General features: G+C 58.5%; 1 protein-coding gene and 1 long non-coding RNA gene across 2 annotated transcripts in view; one reads left to right on the top strand and one right to left on the bottom strand.

The window, feature by feature from the left end:
* The window catches only part of ARR3 (arrestin 3), a 349,343-nt gene that overhangs the window by 190,248 nt on the left and 137,415 nt on the right, over window positions 1-21,680 (bottom strand). The window lies entirely within an intron of this gene.
* Window positions 13,584-17,176, top strand: LOC128853215 (uncharacterized). Its single transcript, XR_008451542.1, has 3 exons — window positions 13,584-13,701; window positions 15,758-15,825; window positions 16,591-17,176. It is a non-coding gene; the product is annotated as an uncharacterized LOC128853215 (long non-coding RNA).

The following is a 21,680-nucleotide window of genomic DNA, read 5'->3' as shown; positions in this document are numbered from 1 at the left end:
GAAAGGGAGAGTTCCAGGCTGAGCTTAAATAGATCTGTGAGCAGGTGTGGGGGAGCCCCAGGTGAGGCTGCTCAGGGTGTGACACACCCATCCCTCCGCCCTTGACCTCTCCACTCCTCCTCCTCATTGTCCTTTCCTCATCCCATCTGCCTGTGCCAGCTCCTCAGTGGCTGTCACATCCCTCTGCCCACCCGACAGCAGTACTGGAGAAAAAAAACCCACCCTGAAATAGTAGGAGACAGTGTAAAAAAAACTTGTGGCCAACAAAAGAAGTGATGGACAAAAAAGTTTGAGGCTGAGAAAACTGAAGAGGGAAGTGGAGACCAAGGCTGAAAGATGGTTCAAATGGGTAGAGGGCCAAGAGGGGGCGGGAGGTGGGGAAAAAGTGAAGGACAAAGAGTGGGATACTGAATAAATAGTATCAGAGAATGGTTTGAATTGGAAGGGACCTCAAAGCCCATCCAGTCCCACCCCTGCCATGGGCAGGGACACCTCCCACTGGATCAGGGGCTCCAAGCCCCATCCAACCTGGCTTGGAACCCCTCCAGGGATGGGGCAGCCACCACTGCTCTGGGCACCCTGGGCCAGGGCTTCCCCACCCTCACTGTGAAGAATTTCTTCCTAATGTCTAATCTAAATCTTCCCCTTCAAATTTAAAGGCATTAAAGAGAGGAGCCCCCCAAAAATGTGGCGGTTTACAGGGAACGGGAGGCTGAAAAGTGGGAGGTGGGTATTAGTGGAGCAGTGTTCCGTCACTGCCTTGTCTCGCCCCCCTCCGTCCCGAGCCGAGCCGAGCCGAGCCGAGCCGTGCCATGCAGCCCGGCGTGCGCTAGAGGACAGCCGAGCTCCACGCAAGCGGGAGCCCCCGCAGCGCCTGCCCTGCCCGCCGGCACCGTGAGCTCCCCGCCGCCCCGAGCATCCCTGCCGGCCCCCTGCATCCTCACAGCCCGCAGCATCCTCGCAGTTCAGGCAACTCCCTCGGTCTCAAATATCCCCACAATCTGAAGCGTCCTCACAACATCGAGCACCCCTGCCAGCCCCAAGCATCCCCACAGCCTCCAGCCCTTTTCCAGTCCTGAGCATCCCTACCAGCCTGGAGCATCCCCATAGCCTGGAGCATCCCTACCAGCCTGGAGTATCCCCATAGCCTGGAGCATCCCTACCAGCCTGGAGCATCCCCATAGCCTGGAGCATCCCTACCAGCCTGGAGCATCCCCACAGCCTCCAGTACTTCTCCAGCCTGCATCATCCCTTCCAGCCTGGAGCATCCCCACAGCCTGGAGCATCCTCATATCCTTGAGCATTCCTACTAGCCCTGAGCATCCCCGTAGCCTCAAGCCCTCTTCCAGCCTGAGAATCTCTTCAGCCTGGAGTACCTCTGGAAGCCCCCAGTCCCCCCCCCCCCCGATGGCATCCTTGCAGCCCTGAGGGTCCCCCAGCCCAGCCCATCCTCCCGTGGGTCTTGCAGCCCTCCTGAACCTGGAGGCTGATGGGCCTGTGACTACTTGCTAAACTGTGCTGAGCAAGTCATGGCAAAAGTGAAATTGGGGGATTTGGTAGTTCTGCTTGTGTTTAGGGTTTAGAGATCCTTGTGCTTTATTTAAATCCAGAACTGCGAGCGTTACTTCAGAGGGAGCAGTTATGAAGGTTCCCACTCGCAGCTCTGCCCCGGAGCTGATGCGGTTGCATAGCAAATATGGGAAAGGTTTCCTCCCTCCTCAGTTTCAGGTCAGACGGGGTGGGGATCTCTGCGGGCTGGGGAGCTGCAGCAGGCCCTGCTGCCAGGAGGAAGAAGGGATTGAGGAAGAAGGAAAGGATATGGGGAATCCCAGCCATGGTGGTGTGGCAGACACGCAGCCCGCACCAAGGGTCTCCCCAGCCTGTCCCCGCAGAGGCAGCTCTGGAGCTGGCTCTGCCACCCAGGTCCCAGCTAGAGCCAGAAAGTGTTTCCTAGTGTTTAACCTCCACTTTACCCCGTCCTCCACGTGGCTGTGGGCAGCCGTGACCTCCTGCACCCATCCCCTTCTCACACACCCGTCGTGTCCTCCCTCCCCTGCTGCTCTTGTCCCCAGACTGCACAGGGGACAGGTCCCTTGCCCCACTCATGCAGTCCTCCTGGGCATCTCCATCCAGAGGTATTTTCATCTGCTCCTTCTTGCAACGAAAGAGACGAGGTTGGGCACCCTGCACCTCTTTAGGCTCCTTGGGGCTGGAACACGCCATCCCACGCAGCTTGTCCCCTCTCAGCCTGCACCGACCGCACAGCGTGGGAGGCTGAGTGTGCCCAACCCACGCTGCCACCCACTCTGGGAGCTCAGCACTCCCGTGGGGTCTGGCCCAAAGCCGCTCTCTCCGGCCACTCTCCCTCCTGTGGGCACGTGGCTGTCGGGCAGCACGTCCTCGCCAGCTCGGTGTGAGGACAACGGCGGGGTGGGCAGGGCAGGGGGGCTCGGTGTGTGGACACTGTTTGGGGTGAGTGGAGCAGCTGTGTTTACTTTCCATGTGCTGGAGGGAACAACAGGGGATTTTGATTTTATTATTAGTATTTCGTTTTATTTTTTTTTTGAGGCTTTGTGTGTCCTTCACCAGCCAGAAACCATCATGTAAACATCCTGCTGGTGCACCAGGAGGAGAGCGCGCTGTGCTGGAGGCGGTGTCCTGCCTCCTGCCTCCTGCTTCGCAGGGCTGCACCTCTGGCACCCACCCACAACCCCAACCACAGGGCTGGGCGGCACACGAGGGTGCTGACACCCCATCCTAGGGGCGGTGGGCTGGAATGTCCCAAGGAAAGCCACCAACCTGTGCGGTGCCTGCTGTGTCCCACGGGCAGCGGAGGTGGCAGCAGTGCCCCGGGAGCAGTGGCTCAGCAGGAGAGCGCGTGGGAGGCAGAGCATGAGGGGGAGGCTCAAGGAGGAAGATGAGAGCAGTGCCTGATCTTGGGACCGCAGTGAGGCCGTGGGGCGTCCTCCGGGCACCCCACATGGCATTGCTTTCCTGCACGCTGAACAGGGGCTCCGACACCCCTGTGGTGGGGGCTGCGGCTGTGTTAACCAACCAGGCAGTATCCGCAGTCCTGTGATTTGAATCGCCATGAGCAGGGGGGACTCCTGCTTAAGCAGCTTCCCCCAGTCCTTAGATAAGAGAGGGCTCTCTAGCCCTGTGGGATTTGGGGGGAGTTTGGAGGTTGTCAGGAACATAACCCATCCCCCAAGCCTTGTTGCACAGATCTGCCTCCCTCCATCCACCAAGATTCCCTGGATGCGCAGGGATGCCGCCTGCTCGCTGCTCCCCACACCCCCTGCGTGTCGCTCGTGGGGTGGGGGGCGCAGGGGGCACAGGGGGCGCAGGGGGTGCAGGGGGCATGGGGGGCGCGGGGGGCGTGGGGGGCACGGGGCAGGCGGCGGCAGCGCTGGTGGCAGGCGGCTCCACAGGAATGCAGGCAATCGCTTCGTAAAGATTCCTGAACCCTCGTGCTGTGCCTGTGCAGGAGGTGAAGGGAAGGCCCTCAGCACACGCCACCGCCTCTGCCAAGCCTTAATCAGCGGGTTTGTTCCAAGTTGTGGCCAGGCTGATTAAGGCAGGCTGCCTCTGCTGGGATGCTGATTTCCCAGCCTGCTGCTGAGAGCAAATTTCTGCCTATTATGCACAGAAAATTGTTCGGGTTCTGGCTGAATTATCGGTGTCCAGGGAAACGGAGCAATACCTCGCTGGGACCGATGCTAATGGCTTGTGGCGGTGCCAGTGCCCCTTCGTGGGTGTCAGAAGGACTTGGGGGCCCTGGGGCAAACCCTGAGGCTTAGAGACACATCGATCCCGAGCTGTGTTGGCTGGGAGAGACGGGACCCACTGCGGGCCCAGAGCGTCATCGTCTCCAGTGAGGAGGAGAGGAAGCATCTGACTTTGAAGGAAACATTACCCTCCCGACCCCGGCGCTTGGGCCAACTGTTGACTCATTTAACATCATCTCCTCCTTGGCCGAGGCAACGTGGAAGCATGTGGTCAGGCGGTGCTGTAGCCCAGCTGCCTTCGCTCCTCGCAGCCGGGCGAGGGGCAGGGGCCGCGCGTGCTGCTGCACAGCCGGGCGAGGACCGCGCTCTGCTGGGGGCGGTTCTGTCGCTGAGCCCCTGCCCCAGGAGCGATGCCCTCCGGAGCGTGCACGGCAATGCCAGCGCTGGAGGGGACGCCACAGCCGCAGGCTGCGGAGCATCCCTGCTTTGGTCAGCCGGCACCCTCGGTGAGCACCCAGGGGCAGCCCCGCGGTGGGGGGCCACGGTGAGGGGCCGGTTGGCCACCGGTGGGGCCGGCAGAGCAGCCCCAGCACCCAGGCGAGGATTGGCGGCGGCGGCTTCGCTTTGTTTATTCTGCAACTTTGGCTATAGCTGGAGTTTGTTAAGGGGTCAGGCTGATTGGGTTGTTTTCCTGTGCTTTACAATTTCCTATGTGGTGCTTTAATAGACGTTGGGGCGCCTGCAGCTCCAGAGAGGCACTTTATTTTATTTTAGAAATGGAAGTAAATAAAGAAATAAATGCACCCAGGCATTGCCTCCCCCTCCCCGGACGCCTTGCTCACTCGCTATCTCTCCACAATCCCTCACCAGCTTCCTTTGGCTTGAGGGAACCTTGTTTAAACCAACCACAATATATTTTTAACGAGGACTGTTAATTAGCCCCGGCCCCAGCCTGCTGCACGTGGCTTCCTCAAAGCCAGGCCAGGGCTCTCCAAGCAGCATGGAGACTCGATGGCAGCTCTTCCCTTGGTGCAAACACCAAGGTCTTGACAAGCACCAAGCAAGTGGCTTTAAGCTCTTCCTAAGAGGATGCTCCCCTGGGAAGGGCTTTGGTGGCACAGGGTGGAGGACATGGGCATCACACTAGTGCATCCCTGGGGCACGCGGTGCTCTCCCTTCTGTTACTTCGTGATTAATCCGGGATGTCGGGGACCTGGCAGACCCCAACCCACAGCCATGGATCGTGTGCTGCTGCCCCCCCTGAGACGAAGCCATTGCTGGGGCTGCAGCTCTGAGCCGAGTGGAGGTGATGCCACTGTGACGGCTGGGCTTGCCGAGCCTGACCAAAACATCACTGGGACAAACTGCAGCGATGAGCAGGAGGGAAACGGATCCCGGGGAGCTGCACACCCTACATCATCCACTGCCACTGCTCAGCTTGGGCGCGGGGCTGCCAGAGCGCCCCATTGCTGCTGGGGTGCCGCGGCCCCCATGGCACAGTGGGTGCCACACGCTCGGTGGCACCGCTGCACCCGCGGGCGTCCTGGGCAAGGACGTGGGCAGCTGCCACCCCACTGGCACTTGGGTTTGGGCAAACAGCGGGGCTGGGGTGTTGATAAGGTGCCAGCGGTGCCTTTCTCTGGGCCTTTCCCTACTCTCCCAGGCCCTGAGGGCAAACATTCCTGGCATATTTGTCATGTTCGGCTCAATACAGCATCCTTCAGAACAGAAAAAAATCAAATAAAAGAAAATCCGGTTCTTCCACTGCTCCCTTTAGCGTTCTTTTACACTTAAGCTTTTTAATTCCAGCTCTGAATAACACTCTTTATGGAGAGGCCTGAAAAGCTGCAGCCTTCGGGCAGCGGGTGCAGGGGTGGAGGGGAGCGTGGCAGGCGTGGGGATGTGGGGAGCCCGGCTGTGGTGATGGGTGAAAGCAGTGCCCCCCACTCCTGGCACCCCTGGGGACCCTGCTGCCACCCAGCCCCGCAGCAGGGCCGGGGGAGCCGCGGGCACGGCAGAGATGCTGCAGGGCTCGCGGTGGCAGGGATGTGGCATGGGTAGCACTGGGGGGGCTTAAACCAGAGCTGGGGAGCGGGGACTGACAAACAAGAGGGTCTCAGACATAGGTTTGTATTGGGGTAAAGCAAAAGGCGCCGAGATCCCAAGGATGCCCCTTCACTCCTGGTGCCCGGGGTGCCGAGGCTGCTCGGCTGGGCAGTGGCACTGGACCTGTCACCTCGTGGCCGGCCACTTGTAGGTGGGGTGTGGTGGCCTCCTCTTTGCCCTACCCCCTTGCCATTGCACTTCTCCATCCCACTCCTCTCTCCCCTCGCCGCCTGCCGCGCTCCTCTTGTGCCTTTTCTCCCACCAAAGCGCTAAACCCACCACCCTGGCTGCTGGTTTTCAAGGCAGCAGGTGAGCTCCCATGGCTCAGGGGCATCAGACAGCGGCATCTCCAACACCCGTAATAAATAAAGAGCCTTTTTTGGTTGCCCATGCCTGCAGCCCACTCGCCCTGCCCTGCCGCGCGGGCGCTCCCCGGTGCTGCCCGTGCCGCGGCTTGCCGGGAGCCAGGGCTGCCTGCTCCCCTTCAAAGGACACCTGGGTACGGGGGCGAGCACCGTGCGGCTTCAGAGAGCTCTCGGAGCTTGGGAAAAAGCCTCCGAGGCTCTTCCCCAGCTGTTTGCCTCCTTGAGACTCGTGGATCAGACCATGCCGCTGGCACGCTGCCTCCCCGCCGCGCTCGGTACCAGCTCTGCGGCAGACACGGGCAAGGAAGGAGGTGCCGGAGGGGAAGGCAGGGGACCCCGGCGTGCCGGCTGGACCCCGGTGCGCTGCTCCCCGTGCGCTGGGGTCTGGGAGAGGGCAACGGGGTGGGCAAGGGGGATGGCGAGGGCAGCTGGGAAGGGGGCACGGGCAGAGCTCCTGCTCCTCGCACGCAGCTGGCCGCGATGCGCTGACGGGCCCGGCAATGCTCACTGCTCTCCCACTCCCTCCTCCCGACCCCCCCTGAGGAAAGTGATGTTTTTGGAGAAGAATGAAAGGAAAGCCAGGGAACGCTCGCTGTGCTAATTCTGTCAGGGAGCCAAGAAATATGAAGCGCCCCTTTGTTTTTTTGAGCAATTATCCTCCAGGATTTGGGTTTTTGTATCTCTGTGCGTGTAAAAGCAGTCATTATATCTGCTCTTATCTCTGGGGAGCGCGCTGCCTCCCCTCTGCGCTGCCCTGCGCTCCCAGCCCTCTCCTCTCACCCGGCTCCCAGGCAGCACCAGCTGCATCGCACTGGGCATCCGAGCCCAGCAACTCCTGTCCTTGCAGCATAGAGAGTCAGAGGATGCAGAGCATCCCTGAAATTGGTCCCCAGCATGCATGTTTGCTCACAACAGCATCCGCTGCGTGTCCTGTGGCTGTTTCCCTCCAGCCATCGCCTGCATCTTGCTGAGAGGGGTCCCCTTCGTGGCATCACAGAATGCTTTGAATTGGAAGGGACCTTAAATATCATCTAATCCCAACCCCTCTGCCACGGGCAGGGACACCTCCCACTGGATCAGGGGCTCCAAGCCCCATCCAACCTGGCCTGGAACCCCTCCAGGGATGGGGCAGCCACCACTGCTCTGGGCAACCTGGGCCAGGGCCTCACCACACTCATTGTGAAGATTTCCTTCCCAATGTCCAACCTAAATCTTCTGCCTTCCAACTTAAAGCCATTCCCCCTCATCCTGTCGCTCCATGCCTTTGTAAAAAGCTCCTCACCAGCTTTCTTGTAGCCCCTTTCAGTACTGGAAGGTCGCTATAAGATCTCCCTGGAGCCTTCTTTTCTCCAGGCTGAACAACCCCAGCCTGTCCTCATAGCAGAGGTCCTTCAGGCCTCAGATTGTCTTTGTAGCCTCTTATGGACCTGTTCCAGCAGTTCCATATCCTTCTTATATTGGGGATTCCAGAACTGGACACAACACACCCCAGCTCCAGCCCCAACCAACCCATCGGGTGACTTGGAGCGGCCCCTGGACTGGTCCATCCTGCACCAGCTGCCTGCAGCTCCATCAGCCTGTCCCCAAAACACACGCTGCTGCACTCATCCTGGCTGCAGAGCACCCAAAGGTGCCCCGAAAGCTGCTCTGTGCATGGGCAGGTGCAGGGGGCTCTGCCACCTGCAGATCCTCTGCAGCACAGAGCAAGGGCACCCAGGCCGCCCACCCTGTCCTTGCCCTGCAGCTGCCCCAGCCGCCCTCTGCCCTCGCTGCTCTAAAAGGAATTTACCCCACCTCGGGTTTTATGGCTGTTTAAACACATGAAGCTGCCACATGCTCCACCTGCCCGAGCCCAAACCGGGCAGAGGAAGAGCAACTGCATCCCAGCCATGTCCTCAGCCCCGTGCACCCCCCGCACCGTGTCCTGCAGCCTGGCCACACACAGGCTCTGCAACACCGTGCGACGCCAGGTCTTGGCAGCAGCACCGAGCGGCCAGTGTCCTGGTCCTGCTCTGCTATTTCCCCTTCCAAGGCTTTGTTTGATGGGAGAATCTCCCAGCTTCCCCACACATGGTGATTCCCACAGCCGATTTCATGCATGTGTCCGTGCATGTGTCTGTGTGTGTCCCTGTTCCTAGCTCAGCAGATGGGGCTGGGGCTGGCAGAGGCTCAGCAACAGCCTGAGCATCCCCCTCCTTCGCCCACCCCCGCACTTGGCTCTCCATCACAGCAGCTCCTTCCACAGCACCTTTCCAAGCCAAGGGCTCCTGGAGACCCTGCTTATCTCTTTGCAGGGCTGGCAGATTTTATGAGGGGCTTTTCTTTAAGACACAGAGCAAATCTGTTGCTTATAAACGTGGAGCCTGCTATGCTGCAGGTACAGTGGGTGCTGCACACCAGCCCCGGCTAGTGGCAGCGGTCCGGGTACTCTCCACGATGCTTCCAGCATAAAATGTGGCATTGGAAATAGCTGCCAGATTAAAACATGCATGGGTTTTCTGGCTGAAGGATCCAAGCAGCATTTCTGCAGCCCTCACATCCATCCTTCTCAAGTGGAAGGGGTTTGAGGCATCCACGTGCATAGAGATGGCAGCAGCAACCAAGCTGGAGTGCTTCTTGCACCCTGTGCAGAGTTCAGCTGCGGGGTTTCGGCTGGGGAAGCCACAGCAGGATAAACACGGCTGAACCCCCTCTTCCCGCATCCCTCCTCCAGCTGCAGCAGCCTCCGGTCTGCAGAGGGTCCAGGCGGGCCGGTAAACACTGCTGGCGGTCCGTAAACAGGCTGGGGCTAAACAGGACGTGAGTGATTGCATCCGTACACGCCACGGCCAGAACTGCCGGTGCACGGACACGGCACTTCCCAGGGGGATGGGGGAGCTGGGCTGGGTGCCAGCGGTGCTGGGGGGTGCTGAGCCCCTGCTGGGTCACAGGGCAGGGCACACCGCCAGGATCCTGCTCCTGCAATCCTGTACCCTCCGAGTCCCTCAGGAACAGGAGGATTTGCAGATGCTCTGCATTCACTGCACACGCAGCCCGGATCGTTTTCTCACAAGGAAAGGCTGGAGAGCAGCAACTGCAAAAGCTGCCGGTGAAAAACAACAAAGCTGTGACTTAAATTCGATTTTCATCGCAGTCTGAAGGTGCTTTGTACAGGCTTGGAGCTGGCGATCCCGTGCCAGCGCTAGTGGGAGCTGGGAGAACTCGGTGGCTGTTATACAGGGCTTTTTGTCCCAAGACTGCAAGAGCTGGCTCTGCGCTGCCAGAGAAACCCTGAACTTGCTCCACGCTGCCTGGAGGAACCACCAAAGCCCACTTGGTATTGGGGTGGCTGGGAGGAGCTGAAGCCCCTGCCCAAGGCAATGCTGGGCTCATGCAAAGCCCATCCAAAAATCAGTCTGGTTGTTTAATGAGGTCCCCACATGATGAGAACATGAGCTGAGCTTGGGTTTCTGAGCTGCGGAGGGGAGGCAGCAGCACCGGGGGGTCCGGGGGCTGCCGAGGCAGGGCTGCGCCCCGCACACCCCTCTTCTGCGCAAGGCAACTTCTGCTCTTATCAAACCCCGCCTGGCAAAGCCCCCAGAGCCGGGAAACTGCTTCAGCTCAAATAAACGAGCTGACAGCTCCGTGAGAGTGGGGTCTCCTGGCAGAGCGTGGTGGGGGGACAAGCCAGCCGCTCGGATTTTGGCCGTTCCCTGGGAACATCTTTGCCTGGAGGCTCTAATGGCAAACACAAATGTGTGTGACTAGGTGTAAGCCAAGGAGCCTGTGCCAGGTCTTGCTACCTACTTAATACCTGGGGCCTGTTCAATTATGACGACTCCCTCCTGGGTAATGAATATTTTTAGCACTCTGCTATAGTGATTTTAGTGCCCGGAGAGGCCGGTTCCTGGCCGGGCTCAGAAGGCGGTGCTGGGACTGCTGATGTTATTCCAAGGATGTCTTCCCCTAAACAGATCCCGAGGGGCTACAGAATATCCTGATCTCTTTCTCTTTTGGTTTTTTTTTCTCTCTCTCTCTTTTTTTCTTTTTTTTTCTTTTACTCTCTCTAATGTAAGCGGAAATAAATCTGCTGCTTTGGAAACCAGGGAAACTGCCGGTCCCCTTGCTGCTCCGGCGTCGGGCTCACAGCTCGGACAAAGGGCAGATCTGTCCCTCCTCACCCCCTCTGGAGCCTGAGGCTGAAGAAAAGGTCCGTGCTGCAAGCAGAAAAGGGAGGTTCGCCCCTACCCTCTGGTCTGGCTCCATCTGGAAGCACTAAGGATGGAGGGGAAACTGAGTTTCTAATATTGTGTTTGGCTGCAATCTTGTTGTAGCGACTGCTGTTAATGCAAATCCCGTGTTGATTTTCTCCAGCTCACTTAGCTCGGTCGCAAGGCAAAAAGCAGGATTTCTCTCCAGCTGGAGCCAGGAGCCAGGGCTGCAGAGGAGGAGGAGGGGGAGGAAAGGGTTGGGCAGGAGGGGGTGAGGGCATCGGGCCTTGAAGCTCTTCCCAGCTTTGCCCACGTGCTGCTCTGGTTTGTGTGAGGTGGAGCCTGTGGGATCTCTGTGCCCCCCAAAACCCCTCTGGTGTATATGCTGGAAAGGATATTCCCAAAATTGCTGTGTCCTGGGGTTAAACACCCATCCTGTGCCCTCAGCAAGAGGTGGCAGAGCCTGAGCCGCAGGCTGCACTCGGGAATGGACTTCTGAGGTGCATCCCACCTGCTTCCTTCAGAGGGTTCTGCTTTATTTATCACCATTAAAAGACATTTTTACTCGCAGGCTTAACCAGCAATAAGGGATGGGCGACGGCTAGCGAAGAGAAGTGTTGGGAATGAGTGTGGGCAGCTCACCAAGAGCATCCACAGCCATTTGAGGCAGAATCCGCTTTTCCAAAGGCAACGGGAGGCTCAGTCACCTGTTGGTGAACACTGCGGCTCTGTGAGGTTTCCTCATGTCTATGAGCCTCCTGGGTGATATCTCCTCGAGTCGCTTGAGTTCCTCACCTCTAATCCCTCGGCAGAGGAGAGCAGAGCCGATCCCCCTGGCTGGGATGCTTTGCTGATAACTTGGGAATGCTTTGGAGTGGGAGGCGTCTGGGTGCGACTGAGCACTGAGCCAGACCACGCTGAGGAGGGCACACGTGGCAGCCCCGGGGTCACCTCTCGCCTTGGACGGAGCTCTGGAGAGCTTCAACCAGGAATGAGAAAAATCCATCTGACGTAGGAAGTGAGCACCGACACCTCTCTTCAGCCGTGGTCTGGAGCTGCGGATTGCCGGGGAGGGTTTTCTGGCTCTCAAAGGGACCGTGCATCACTGCGCCGCAGCCTCCCCTCCCCGCACCGAGGGAAGGGGCACGGTCGGCAGGTGACAATTTGAGCAAAAACGGATCCCATTCCAGGTTCTTGAAGTCATTTTGCTTTTGTAATGTGCTAATTCCTGGGCCCAGAGAATAATTGATTCCAGATCCTAGAGCAGTTTTGCAGGAGGGCGATGGGTCTTGGCAGCCCTTCCCAACTCCAGGCAGCGGCACGGGGAACCTGCAGCTGGGGTGGGCCCATGGCACGGCTCCCGCTGCGGGAAGGAGGGCAGCGGGGAAAGCATCCGCTCGCTGTGCCGCTGCCGTGCTCGGTGCTGCCCGCGGCAGAGCCAGAGTGGCCGTCGTGTGTACCATCGCCTGACCTGCCCGCGGTGACTGGGGGCCCCTCTGTGGATCCCATCCACCCTCCTTGTCCCACCGCTGGGACATCTCTTCCTGCTTTTTTCTTTCCCCAGCTCTCCGGGCTGGAGATGCAGCTCCAGTTATTCCAAGAGTTCAAGAAAGTCCAAGACTTTTTCCACTGGCTCTCATCAGGCTGCATCTTCCCCACAGTTCACAAACTGAGAGCCTCTGCACCATCCACTGTGTCTGACCCAAATGTTAGCTCATTCCTTGGCTGGGATGCTTCCATCCCAGTTGGCTTTCCTCACCCATCTGCTGCTCCCACAGCATGTGGATCCCAAGGGGCTGCCTTTGGATCTGCCCTCCTGGGCAGCCCCGTCCAGAGCATCTGCAGGGGGGTGACACTCCCCCATCCTCTGCCCATGCATCAGTGCTGGGGGGTGTCCCAGTATCCCAATATCCCCTAAATTCTGGCTCAGGAGCCAGCAGAGGTTCACAGAGTGGCTCAACCTGCAGCATTGACTGTGGCTCATCCCCAGGGATGTTCTATGTGCCATGCAAGGATGGAGGGACAAAGAGCCATGGCTGGAAAAATGGGATGGGAGCAACTGTGTGACAAAACCGACGCCTGCCGCACCACAGCTCCTGGGCAGCTGCTGGATCCTCTGCATCTCTGCTGAACCTTCCTTCTGTGTGACCGGGCACCAGGGATGCTCCTTTCCCCAGCTCGCCAGAGCCTGCGGCCAACATCTGGGTGTTTTTCTGGCTCCAAGAGGTGGGTCCCCCCTGCAGCCCCTGCTATCGGCACCCGCCGTGCACCCGCAGCGCGTCCTCGCTGGCTGCAGACTGTGACCCGGAGCCCTGCTGCCGTCCAGGGGGGGCGAGAGGGGGGAGACGGGGAGAGGGGGGCAACCAGACCCACAAAGCTCAGAGACCAGGGGGAGCCGGGAGCTTTTCTGGTGAAGATTGCACTGGAGCAGAGTCAGCTTACGTTTATTTTTTCCTCTAATAAAAAACTAATAAAGGAGAAAATGAAAAAATAATTTTCTGGAATTTGGCTGTGTCTGCGCAGTTTCCTTTGTCCGATCAGCATCAGGGCTGCGGATGTGCCGGCGTGTGAGACACAGGTCACTGCTGCCTGGGTGCTGCAGCGAGGGGCATTGCGACCCCTTCCCCCTTTCCTTCCTCTTTCCCTTCCCCCTTTTTATTTCCCTTTTCATTCCCTTCCCCTTTCCCCCTTCCCCCCTGCCCAAGCTCTCTGTGCCGCGCAGGCACGGGGTCAGCACAGGGTGCTGCGCCGATCCCAGCACCGCAGGGTCCCCACCCCACCTGCAGACCCCTCTCCCCAGTGCCTCCTGCCCTTGCGCAGCCCCAGAGCCCCGTGGAGGGGAACAAACCTCCCTTGTGCCTCCCTTGTTGTTGTTTTGGGCTTTGTCTCTCTCTAAGAAAACTGCCCGGTGTAAATCTCTGCAAAGGGCCCATCCTGCATTATTTATGCTCGCAGCGGGACCCTTCGTGCTCTTTTATCCTGCCTCTTTAATACGAACCAGAGGGGTTTTTGGCTTAAAAAAGTCTGCTGTGTTCCCGCTCCTTCCCCCTGCCCAGCCCTGCTCCTTGGAAGTTCAGATAAGGGGAAGATTTATACAGGCGAGGAGGGAGGCGAGGAGCAGGGGGTTAAGAGAGAGTCGCTTTTGGGGGTTCTTTGAAGATAAATTTAACTTGTTCTTATCTGGGCTTCATGCGCTCCAGCAAATGTGAAGGCTGCAGAGTGTGGCCTTGGCCGGGGAGCGCAGGGGCTGGTTCTAATCTTTAGCCTGTTCCATTTTGGGTTCATTACGGTGAAATTCATCACTTCAGCCAGGTAAGAAACTGCGGTCCTCACTATCGCCCAGCACGACAGCGCTTGGGGATGCTGGTGGAGAGACGTGGGTTCTCCTGTTCCAGGTGGTTATTGGAGTGGAGAAGCCGAAGCACTCATGGAATCCGCTTTCCTTTCACATCTCATATATTAGGGGGAGGTGGGGAATGGGGCTCAGGGGGATCCCGTCCCTGTGGGGCACTGGTTGAACACCCACCCCCATGTGCAGGGGGAGCAGCCGGGAGCGTGGCCCCGCGCTGCAGCTGGGGCTAATGAGGGTCAGGGCTCATTAGCGACCCACGCGCTCTCGGCGCAGGACGGCCGCGCTGGCCCGAGCTTGGCGCCAGGGTTATTAAGGCTCTGCCAGCCGGGGTGACACGCGAGGTGCAGGGGGATCCCATCAGTGGGAGGGAGCGAGGGCCACAGATCCGCTTGTTGGGAGCTTCCCGCTTGCCTTCTCTGAAGCTGTGAGGCTGCAGAGCCTCTGCCCAGACCTCGGGGCTTCTCCTGGTGCAGAGGTGCCCCGACACCCTCAGGGGAGCACTGCTTGTGGGGCGACCTGAACAGCCGTGCTCAACACCCAGGGCAGCCGACAGCACCTCTGCGCAGAGGCTGAAACCACTTTTTTTTTAGTTTTTGTATTCTTCCCCCCACCTGCCCCAGTTTCTTGCCGTAGGAAATTCCCGGCTAGAAGTTTGAAGGTTTTAGCAAAGGAGGGAATGTGCAGGCAAGGAGGGGACAAGGAAGAGGGCGTACGTGCATAGGAAACATTTGCCTCCTCGCTGCCTGGCCTCTGAGAAAAGGCAGGCACGGTTTGCTTTTCCCCAGTTCCCGCAGGTTGCATCCCTTCCCCGGAGCCTGCCTGGCACCCAGGGACCACCCGAGCCCCTCACCGCGGGGTCCCGGGGCCCCAGCCCGGGCAGCCCCCACGAGCACAGGCACAGTGCCTCGAGCAGCTGTGTGTCACTGCAAAGGTCACTTCCCCCAGCCCAGAGGGACGGTTTGGTGCCTGACCCGTGACCCCGGGGTCAGCAGGTATTAACGATCCCCTCATGGCTGGCTGGGGGCAGAGCGAGTGCCCACCCCCACGGAGGAATTCGCTGCCTTCGGGGAGGCACAGAGCACCCCTGATGCCTTTGGGGAGGAAAAGGGCATCACTAATGCCTTCAGAGAGGCACAGGGCATCACTAATCATTTTGGGGAGGCACAGGGCATTTTTAATGCCTTCGAGGAGGCACAGAGCAGCCCTAACGCCTTCATGGAGGGACAGAGTGAGCATCCCTGTGCTGCCACAGACCGGGTTGGGCACCCGCAGCTCCCCGAGCGCTCTGCTCCCCAAGCCAAGGGAGCTCCTATCTCTGCTCTCCATCACTAATTTATGTCCCAGGGCTCGGGCTGCCCGGGCTGCTTTAATTCACCGGACGAGGGAGGGCAGGTCCCTTCAGCCCTGCCGTATATCTGCCCGGGGTTATCTCGGAATCCAGGCCCTATAAAGCGCTGAGCATCGCGGCAGCTGTGCCCTCTCCTGCCAGGGTCCCTCTCATCGCCCCGATGCACTCCAGACTCGTCGCCTCCTCCGCGGGGTCGCTGGCTGTTAACCCAGCTCAGGGGCGTGGGGCACCGCTTCTGGGGCAGGAACGCGTCCTTCTGAACCGGGGACACGGGGAGGGAAAAGGTCCTGATAGTGCCAGGGCTCAGTCAGGGTCCTGGTGGGTTTGCTTCCCAACAGGGTTTTTTTATAGTATCTTTTGTTGCCTCTTTGGTGAATTAAAATAGTGAGGGCTATTTAATGATGCTCCAACCAGCAACAAATGGTTAAACCCAGCCACAAGTGTTTAAAATCCATGTAGAAAGGACAAATGGTGAAAAGAAAAGCTGAGGCAGAAAGGAAAAAAATAAATGACTTTCCTAAGACCATACCAGCAGGTCTAGGAGGGGAATCGGTATCTTATCCGCAGAGCTGTGATGTTTTCCATGTGCTTTGTGCTCTCTCGGTGCAGAGGGCTGGGTGGAAGGCACATAGGAAACCATTTCCTCTCTTTTGCACTCCCCCTCAAAGGTAAATGTGTGCAGGAGCGATTCATCAGGCTGAGGACCTGTATTTATGTTTCAATCAACTGGAAATGAGTAAGTACCTGGGTAACAGGCGTGGGTATTTTGCATCTGGCTGTTGAAAGGCTCAGGACCCCGGGGGTCTCTTTGCTTCTCCTGATGAATCGAGGCTGCGTGTTCAGCTGTTGTCCAGTGTCAGCCCCTCTCCACGTGGGAAAGAGTTGGGGGCACGTTCCTGGAGCTGGTGACGGCTTGCCGGAGCATCACCCTGCTGGGGGTGGAGGGAGAGCAAAGGTGTCCCCAGGCTCTTGCTGCCAGCACCCTCTCATTAAGACCACGCGTGTCCTTACAGGTCAAATCCCTGGCAAGGCAGGAAAAGCACCATGTCCCTACACTTAGAGTGCTCACGGGTGACCTTGTTTTCCATTTCCTTTGCTGCAGCACTGGATGCTGAGGTGCTGCCTGGGTGGGTCGGGGTGCTGCCAGTCCCAGCCCCACAGCGCTGAAGGGCAGGATCCTCTGCGGGAGCCCCTTCCCACCCACCAGCCTCCTCCAAGCATGGCCCCACGCTTGATCCATGATGAGACGCGACCATCCTAGTGTGCGGAAATGCCCTAGGCGGGATTCTGTGGTAGCAGCGCTTGGGCAGGGATGCCAAGAGCCACAAAGCTTTGAGACGGGCAGAGTCCTCGAGTGCCAGTGGGGAGGACACGGGAAGCCCAAGTCCGGCCAAAGAGTGGCGAGCACAGCCCTGGAGCTGCGCCAGCAGGGAAGGGATGGGAAAGGCAAAGCAGAGGGCAGGAGCCTGCAGGCACTGGAGCTAAAATAGGCTCCTTTCAGGATGGAGGAACCCCGCTTGCCTGAGGGCAAGAGAAAGGAGCTGAAGATATGGTAGGTCAGGTGGAAGACACGGCTTAGCCGGGACACAGAGAGACTGAGGCAAGGGTAGAGAACAAAGTCCTCTGGCACATCAGAGCGAGAAGAGCTGCGAGGGAATTTGTGCTTCCATGAGAAACCCGCAGGCGGTGAAAGAAACGAAGAAGGAGGGAAGGACACTGCAGAGGAGACAGAGGATTCCTCCGCACCAGAGGGGCCGTTGGTGCAGCGGTGACGCCAGGGAGTGCTGCCCAGGGCTCCCGGAATCCGTGGCAGTGCTTCAGAGAGCACCCGGGACGGCCACCCTCCTCCACGACTGCAGGAGGGCAAAGCAGCTCCACCGCTAGACTAAATAGGTTGGGCTGGGAAGCGGCCAAGGCAAAAAGTTTTCTCCTAAAAATGCCGATTCATCAACTTTCTCGTGAATAGATCAGCACTGTTTTCCTTTTTCACTGCAAAAATAAAAAGGAAAACCTCTCCAAATTACTGAACGTGGAGTCCTTTTCTGCTTCAAAAATCCTGAAATTAAAGTTAATGATAGGAAAACATATTTAAGGATAAGTGCTCGTCATGACTGAAACAAAAGCTTATGAAAATACAGGCAGAACACGTTTTGACTGTCCTGAGCTCTTCTTTGCTACTATTTTCCCTTCCCCTGCTCCTCTTTTGTTGGAGGGGGCAGGATGCGATGTCCTCGCTGCCCAGCTCTGCAGCTGGGGTGGGATTTGGATGGAAAGGGGCGAGAGGAGCCCTGGCCCAGGGGAAGGAGCCGAGTCCCTGAGGATGGCGAGGAGAGGTTGGGGGTCCGGGGGAGCAGGGGGGACAGGGGTCTTCCTTCAAGGAGCAGTGGAGGGAAGCTCTGCCCCACCAGCACCGCCGATGCAGCAGCAGCGATGCGCTGTGAGGAAGGCGGGCGGCAGCGCTCAGGGATGTCGGGTGCTGGCACGCTGTGTGGAGTGGGTGGAGCCACCAGATGGCAATTTTAGCTGCACCTCTTGACTAACTCCAAGCCAACGTTGAAGCCATTTGGTATTCTGCTCCCTTGACTTTTCAGAGAGGGATTACAAAGTCTCTGAGGCGTTACCAGGTGCTAAATTTCTAATGAATAATGTTTTAATTAAGCTTGTGGTCCCTAAAAAAATACCTCAGTGAAAGATTGGAGAAAATCCTGCGGAGGAAATGTCTCCTCTACAAAGAGCAAGGCTGTGTGAAAGCAGTAATGGGTCTAGCAGAAGTTCTCTCCATTGGATGCAGAGTGAGAAAAGACGTCTTAATTGCTAATCCAGAGGAATTTGGAGCAACAGCCTAAATGTCCTCTCCCCAGCGTGAAGTGGATCTGCAGAGGTTTCTCGGAAAGATTAATTATGGGACAAATACATTACAAACATACAAATGAACCCAAAGACCTGATGTGCTTCACAAGGGTCCTCTGGAAAAGGGATTTTTGGTGGAGGAAATGAAGCTGGAATAGGTGTTTGAGCAGTGATTGCTTCTGGGTGACCACACCGGGGGTTGCACAGTGCCGGCTTGGAGAAAGGGAACCTGGGTGCTGGGTGGCATGTGCTCCTCGCTTGGGTCCAGCACCAGTCTCCTCCAGGAATGCTGGGGAAGGGGGTTGTGCCAGGGAGGAGAGGGGCAGAGGAGCTTGCTGGGGTGCAAGGGCAGGAGCCCAGTGGTCCCATGCAGCACTGAGGGGCAATTCCTGCAGCAGCGGTAGCAGCCTGCGAAAAGCTGCCGTTCCCAAGGGAGCATGGTGGGTCCTAGGGGTTCCCTCCTCCCCGTAACGGGATGCTCCCTCGTGCAGTCCCATATTTCCAGGCTGGTTTCTCCCTGCAGGCTGTGCCCCACGAGAGCTGGCAGAGGCCGGCGAGCTCAGGTCAGAGCACCCCATGACATTTTGGTGTCTGCTCCCATCCCCGAGTCGCAGCAGGGCTGCAGGCAGTGGGAAAGGGGGAGCAGAGCAGAGAGAGCAGCTTTACCCCATCTCTGGGGTTCTGCGCCCCAGCTGCAAACCTGCCCACTTCCCACCATAATCCGTTATTTCGGTGGCCTCTCTGGGGGCCTGAGCGTGCAGCTGCAGGCACCTGGCAGCACTTGCTACTTGGCAGTGCAGAATGGGGACCCCCAAGCGCCGCAGCAGGCGGGGTGCTGGTGCTGTGGGCAGGATCCTGCCTTGCTGACCTGCTCGCTCAGTGACGATGACCAGACACTGGAGCAGAGCTGGGGTCTTGTTTTCCCATCTTCGTGGCTGCTGGCGGGGGGCAGGGAAGCCCCCGGTGCCTTGACCTGTGTCTGGAAGCACTTGCTCAGCCCTGGCTGGGAGGAGGCGGCCGGGCACCCGAGAGGATGCTCAGGGCTGGGGAGGGAAGGGCGATGAGCAGAGCAGCATGTGTGATGGGGACGCACGATTTAGCACAGCCGTCCTTCCTGCACCGCTGCTGAAAGGGCCCCCACCCGCAGGACAGACCCAATGTTGGGGAGATTCCTATGACTGCAAAGCCGATTAAACTGTCCCCCAAGGACGCGCACACTCGGCGAGAAGGGAAGTGTTCAGGGTGGCTGTGCCCCGGGCTGGGAACCACACAGGGCTCACGCAGGACTGGATTTATTTCAGTGCAGGGCTGTGAGACATCTGCAGGACTGGACTTTGTTCCTGAACGGGGTGGGTGCAGCAGGGGAGGATGAGGCCCCTCCTGTCTTGCAGCTCCTGTGACTCCAGGACACCGGAAAAAAAGCCCCTTGCTCAGTGCTGACCCTGTCCCAGCTGTGCTAGGATGCTGCCACGCTCCTCCTACTGCCCAACGTAGAGCATAAAGTCAGGATCCGGCCTCTCCAGGGCAGCTGGGGAGCTTTGCAGGTTCATACGTGTTCGACATGAGCCCAACACCATCACCCAGTGCTGCCCCAGCAGCCCCTCACCACGGGGAGAGCAGCAGAGACCTCACCCCTGAGCTGTGTGAACGGGGGGGCATCCTGCAGCCCCCGCTTTCTCTGCCTTCTCAGGGGTCCCAACAATTTTCTTAGGTGTAACAGTTGGGAAAAACCTTTGTTTGACGGTGCTGATGTCTCCAGCCAAACGCAGAGCTGCAGCCACAGCTCCCAGGCTGTCCAGGCACAGCAGGAGAAGGTCTCCAGGGGGTGTCCAAGGAAGGCTGCGATGGAAGGAGGGGTGGGACGCCCCTACATTTGAGTGTCTCGGGGTGTAGACAGCCCCTGCGGTGCAGTGCTGAGCGCTGCCCTCGTGCGCTGACCCAGGGAGGCCGAGAGCCGGGGCAGGGAGGAGCAGGGAGAGGTTGTGATCAAAGATAGGTCAGCTCTTGTAAACACATCTGAAGCCACCCCACTGCTCCCCTTCCCACAGAGCATCTGCTGGGTAATGTCTTGCAGGTGGCCCAGAAGAGCATCTCCAGGGAAGGTTCAAAGCAGGATTAAGGGCTCCAGGGGCAAGGGGTGCAGGGGGGGGCACAGGGATGGGTGGGGAAAAAAAGTGATGCTAAACAAAGTCCATCCTCTGTGGGACTGCCACCCACAGTCCTCCCAAGCTCGTACTAAGCAGAGGATGATGTTGAAATATCCTTTTTGTCTGTTCCAACATTGAACAGTTTGGGTGGAGGAAGAAAAAGTCAGAAAATGAGAATTTTGGGAAGAGTTTTTAGTTTTCCCTATTTCACTCCAAGGAACAAATTTCTGTTTTCTGCCTCACTCAATTTCCTTGAAAGACTTAAAACCCACTTTTTTTTTTTCTCCTCTCTCTTCCTTACACATGGGGGAGGTGTTGGCTGTTTTATGGCCAGTCCTACCCCCCTTTTACCTCACCCCTTTTATGGGACTGAGTCACGGGTGCCCGTGGAAGCCCTGCCAGCGCCAAGGCGGAAGCGGTGCGATGGCGTTATCATTGCTTAACGAGTTACCCCACATTGGCCAGGCTACGGCAAGGCCAGGAGCTGATGGAGCCCGCGGCGAGTGTGAGGTAAAGGAGGAGATGAAAGAGATTTCATTGCCCGGGATGGAAGCAAACGTGTTTTGCCCCATGTTCTCTCCAGCCACAAACACTCAGATGCTGCAGCTGGGCTGGCTCGGTGTAAAGCCTCAGCACAGGAAAGACACGGAGCTGCTGGAGCAGGTCCAGAGGAGGCCATGAAGTGATCCGAGGGCTGGAGCACCTCCTGCATGAGGACAGCCTGGGACAGCTGGGGTTGTTCAGCCTGGAGAAGAGAAGGCTGTGGGGAGACTGTAGAGCAGCTTCCAGCGCTGAAAGGGGCTCCAGGAGAGCTGGGGAGGGGCAGATGGACGAGGGGAGTGGTGGTTTCCAGCTAAAAGAAGGGAGATTGAGGTGAGATCTTGGGGAGAAATGTTTTCTTCTGTGAGGGTGGGGAGGCCCTGGCCCAGGGTGCCCAGAGCAGTGGTGGCTGCCCCATCCCTGGAGGGGTTCCAGGCCAGGTTGGATGGGGCTTGGAGCCCTGATCCAGTGGGAGGTGTCCCTGCTATGGCAGGGGTGGAACTGGATGGGCTTTGAGGTCCCTTCCAACCCAAACCATTCCATGACTCTATGACTGAGCCCACGGCAAGGGACACCTGGCAGCACCAAAGGGGTGACAAGGATGACCAGGCCGGGTGCTGGTCCTGCGCAGCCGGTGGCGGCTTTGGCTGCTCTGGCATCTCAGGGTGACGGGGCTGATCTCAGAGCAAACACCTGCAGGGCTCGGCACAGGGAAAACAAAGGCGACGTGTGGGTCGGAGGAGAGGGGCTTGGCGGGTCACCTGCCCTCCTTATCTACCGCAACTGTTTACCCCAAGATTAAGTCAGAGGCTGCAAGATGCAAAGGTCCAAGGAAAGCAAGCCTGGAGGAGGCTGGGTTGGGGTGATCACGGCACTCTCCCCATTCCCACCGCGGGATGCTGGGCACCTCCACCCAGGGCTGGTGTTTAAAGTCCACAGGCAGATTGCTGGTGTGATTTACGACTCATTCTTTGGTGCAAGGGTTGGTTAATGAGCAATGAGGGGTTGGGCAGCTGCAGGGGGATGCGAGGAGGGGGCAGGCGGGGTGCACCCC

This window comes from Cuculus canorus, chromosome 10 (genome assembly GCF_017976375.1).
Source record: "Cuculus canorus isolate bCucCan1 chromosome 10, bCucCan1.pri, whole genome shotgun sequence".
In the NCBI taxonomy this organism is placed as follows: domain Eukaryota; kingdom Metazoa; phylum Chordata; class Aves; order Cuculiformes; family Cuculidae; genus Cuculus; species Cuculus canorus.
This window is presented reverse-complemented; position numbering and strand designations above follow the sequence as displayed.